The sequence below is a fragment of the Triticum dicoccoides genome, chromosome 7B, assembly GCF_002162155.2.
Source record: "Triticum dicoccoides isolate Atlit2015 ecotype Zavitan chromosome 7B, WEW_v2.0, whole genome shotgun sequence".
Lineage (NCBI taxonomy): Eukaryota > Viridiplantae > Streptophyta > Magnoliopsida > Poales > Poaceae > Triticum > Triticum dicoccoides.
The window spans coordinates 659,020,216-659,025,024 of NC_041393.1; the positions used below are offsets into that span (position 1 = coordinate 659,020,216).

Consider the following 4,809-nt stretch of genomic DNA (forward strand, 5'->3'; position numbering starts at 1 on the left):
ATATTTATCCGAATTTCATCAATGGAATCCACTTACTCTGATTTACTGGGGCAAGAGCTGATGAAGCATCGCAGGTACCACTTGAAACACTGATTAACCTTTTCTGTTTGAAACACGGCACCCCTTAAAAAATGGATATGAAGGAAGAACAAAGTCGACCTTATAATATACTCCCTCTATTAGATATTTTAGATAATTTATACGTACTATATACGGACTGAATGAGTGAACAAACATACTAAAACACATTTCAAAACAGTCCGAAGTGAACAAAAGCAACTCAGAATACAAAGAAAGGAAAAAAAAAAAGGGAGAACGAACAAAAGCAAAGCGAAGAGCTACGTCCCTTTTCCCCCTCTATTCCAAAATACCAGGTGCACGTTTAAAATCAACATTTTAATACTGGTCCCCACCGTGCCGGTTGATGTCACTGCGCAACCTGATGCTAATTAAGGTTATTACCAGCATGATCTAAGCTGGAACTAGAAGAGGATCACCCACACTAGTAAAAGCGTAGCCAGCGACACCTGCACCGGCGCCGGAGCACCTGCGAACGTCAACTGGTCCCCACCGTGCCGGTTGATGTCGTAGGTCATCGTCCTGCCCGTCTGCAGCAGGCTGCTTAGGACGGACCCGCCGTTGCTCGATGGCAGTATGGTGAGGCACGTCTGCCCGCCACGGAGGGCAAAGAAGTAGTTATGTGCCTTGAGCTGCATCGTCGCGTCGGCGCCATCGAACACCAGCGCGAGCTTGGGAAGCTTTAGTTGGGAGAAGTGCTGCGTGAGGAAGCACAAACTATGGCCGGCCATAGCGTTCACCGGAGCTAGGCCCTGCGACCCGGCCCTGATCATGAGCACCCGCCTCAGAATCGTGTACGTAGCCGCCTCGAGGTAGGTGAAGGGCAGGGTGGTGCTGAGGAACACCCCACCGGAGCCATTCACCGGGATGTCGAAAGTCCCCGCCGGGATGTCGGTGAGGAGCTGCCCGTCCACCTGCAGGCCGGTGAGGTTGATGTAGTACAAGTAAGGGTTCTGGTTGGGCCTGGCCGCCAGCATCGGCGTGTGGCTGCCCTTAGCTTTGGCGTAGCCGCCCCAGCTCCACCTCCTGCTAATGAAGGTCTTGCTATTGTCGGGATCGTCGGGTAGCGTGATGAAGTAGGAGAACCTAGAGATCTAGAGCTCTGACACGAGGGAGAGGGCCCCCCTGCTGAATCTGATGATGCCGGAGGCAACATTGAGGCCGTCTGGCACCGTGGCCTTGTGGCTACAGCCGAACACCATGCTCCTGATCTTCGTGTTCCCAAAGCGGAACTTATCGGTGGCGAGGTAGCCGGACGTGTTGCCGGCGCCATAAATGTGCTCTACGTACCGGCAGCTGGCTGCGCAGCCGTGGTCGCCGGGGTGGCAAGTCCGATCGGCGTAGTGGATCTGGCCAAAGGAGCCGGAGTTGTTGCGCACCCATGATGGGCAGCGGCGACCGGGGCTAAGGAACCGAAGTGGTCGGGCAGGAAGGTGGGCGTGGGCCTGAGCCGGGGTCCACACCGCGCCCAGACGAGCTCGTTGGTGATGTCCATGACGACAGAGAGGGGCTGCCGCCCGACGGAGAGGTCGAAGATGAAGGCGTCGAACGTGTGAGCCTGGCTGCCCAGCTGGTGATCATCAATGACGAGGTCCGGGGCTTGCTCCTCCATCAACTGCTCCCAGTTGGCCCAACGGACACCTTTGATGATGCATTTGCTGGCGGTCTTGTGAATGGGATGCCGGCGCACTACTAGGAAAAACCCTAGCAGCAGCGCGGGTTTTGTGCTCACTAGTAGCGCGGGAGGGCGCGCTACTAATAAGGCGCTACAGCTATTGCTTAGCAGCAGCGCGTGCATGCCCGCGCTACTGCTAGGACGAGTAGTTGCGGCGTTTGTTCGGTACCACGCTGCTGCTAAGGTAACTACTTGCAGCGTGTTTTCTATCCATCGCTACTAGTATTTTTTTTTTCATTTTTTCATTTCTAGTGTATTTATGCGCCATTATACAAATATTGATACAATACCAGTTATGAGGTTTACATCATTATGTCCATAACAGTGTGCCAAATGAAGGTGGATTAGGTTCAAGTAAAGGCAATATGTGGTGCATGTCAAAAGTATACTACTAATCCAAACTTGATCTAGTTTGGACTAGTAGTACTTTCGATGTGCACCACATGTTGCCTCCACTTGAATCTAATACGCCAGCACAAGCTATTTAATAATCCTCATAGTCATTACCACCAACAGTATTTATTTCTGTCTAAAAAAATAGTATTTATTTAATCACCACTAACACTAACTAATAATAATCATCATAGTCATTACCATCAACACTAGCTATTTTATCATCATAGTAATATAGTGTAGCACCTCATCATCCTGAAACTCATTTCTAGCTAGCTAATCACTCCTGCTGCTCTCTCTGAGGTAAAATAACATAAAACATGTATAGCTCTCCTCCTTGATCAAGCTGGAGCATGCAGATGAACCTGTCTCCTAATCATGGGTAGCACATCTGTTTGCTGCCCCCTAGTACTTCTCTGCGCTCCCCCATCATATATTTGGTCCAGTCTTGCACTATTAAGCATCCGTCACTAATCTTGAATGCACTAAAGTAATCTGTAGGATATCTTGGCCGTAAGCTGATAATACTCATGGTACCTTTAGTCTCGATCCCATAAGGCACAACATTCATCGGGAGTCCCTGTTGAAGAACATCGTATGTTAACATACTTAACAATGAAGTTTAGTTTCAAAAATAATGTATGGAAAAGATGCACTGATGACAAATAGTAAAAATCTTACCATCCTTCCTAAATAGATGTGACCGTAGTTCATTACGAACACTATTGGTCGCACATTTTCAGTACTAACATTTCTAAATGCAGGAAGAAAATTTGTCTTGACAGTATCAAGATCCTCAAGTCATGAAACATAATGACTGAGCTCCTCGCAGTTGAGTTCAGCCCCAAGACAGTATACGGTCCTGTCTACCAAGCGCTGTACATGTTTGCTTGCACCGAAATAAGCTGACAATACAAATTAGTTATCAACTATTTTTGAATAAACAATATCGATCAAAGACATAAATATGGTTGAGAAACTTACATAATGGTATAACTGGAGGCGTCTGCACATCGACCCAGATGTCGGTATTACCTTCAATATCATCTTCCGAACGAATATCAAAGGTGATAACCATATCAGGCTCAAATGCATAAGTCTTGCATAGTGCTCGCCATGTTTTGCATCCAAAATAGGTGTAGTCGTTTGAATTGTACAATTTTGCATGGAAAATATAACCATGCTCGGTCTTCAAGTAAACTTTCTTTTCCTCCATACTATGACTGAAACCTATCTAATCCAATACAAAAACTCTTGCATGGCAGGGGATACGCTAGTAGAATAGTAAAAAAAATATAAGTGGAAGCAAATGAAGCAGATGTCATGCTTAATTACGAAAAAAGACTTGTCGTTGTGACTTACTGTATCCACTTCGAAGTTCTCGTCCAGCTTGATGCTGAAGCGCCTATCATCATCTAGGAAGATTCCGTCGCACAGGCCGCGCTCGTCTTCGCAGTATTTGCAAATACCGAAATCCTTTTCGTCGTCAGACATTTCCTATGTTTATAGTTAAAATATTAATTGAAAATCGATCGAAGACAACTACCAAGATACTCAACACACAAATCCGGGGCACTCGGTATTTCCTACATATTCTGGCACAAGTCATGCCAAAATTCACGGAAAAATCCGGCATGACCTTTGCTAAAATAGGACATATCGAGCGCCTGAAATTTACCGGAACGGAAATGAATTAACTCTCCGGCAAAACATAGGCCACTCGGAGGTGTAACCTGCAAACATGACGGGCCACTTGGATATTGAGCAACACAAGAAATACATTTCAAAATATCTTATAGGACTCAAATTAGCATGCATTCAATAAGCAAAAGTAAATCATCTCATACGTTTGTACATCGTCGAATATTATCACTAATACATTACGAATAGTGTCATACATATAACATCACTAATGCAACTAAAACCCTAGCACACGACGGGTATCGGCGCGGGCGGTGGACACCCACAGAGAAGGAACCATCACGGGATCATAGCTCCAGTGAGATCCCCGGAGAACCTGCCAGGTATTGGAGAACGGCATGTGCTCCAACACAAACAAGTAGCGACGGACGTGCGCGTCCTCCTCACTGACACGGTGACGCACCACCTCCGCGGAGTCCTCGAGCCTCTCGATCGTCACTGGCCCACGCGACCGCCACCAAAGAAGGTACGGGTCAACGACAGGCTGGCTCCTCACCAACCTGCGCCCCCCGGTAGGTAGCGCCTCCCAGTACCACCCCGGCGGAGCCCAGTCCCGGACATGGCCGATCTGGTCAAGCAGGTGTCGTCCTCCGCCGACTCAACGACGAGGATGCGGGATAGGCATCGTCGACGTCGAGGCGGGAAAAATTGCTTTAACTAAAAAATATAAACTAGTTCTTACTAACTAGTTTTATTAATTCAACTAGTTCTTACTAAAAATAAACTTAATAAAAATAAAAATATTCTACTACCTAATTAGTACCTAGTTCTTAATATGCAACTAAAATAAACTTACTATAAATAAAAATAAACTTAATATGCCACTAAAATATAAAGAAACCCTAGGCAGAGGTAGGGGAGAGGGAGGAGCGGGCGTGCTCACCTCGGGTGACTGCGACGAGGGAGGGGCAGGGCGGCGTCGAGGTCGGGGCGGCGTTCGGGGCGGCGTTGAGGTCGGGGGC

At 47.3% G+C, this 4,809-nt stretch overlaps 1 pseudogene; it reads right to left on the bottom strand.

Annotated features, from left to right (window-relative positions):
* Positions 1-482: 482 nt before the first annotated feature.
* LOC119337669 overlaps positions 483-4,809 on the bottom strand; it is a 5,298-nt pseudogene continuing 971 nt past the window's right edge.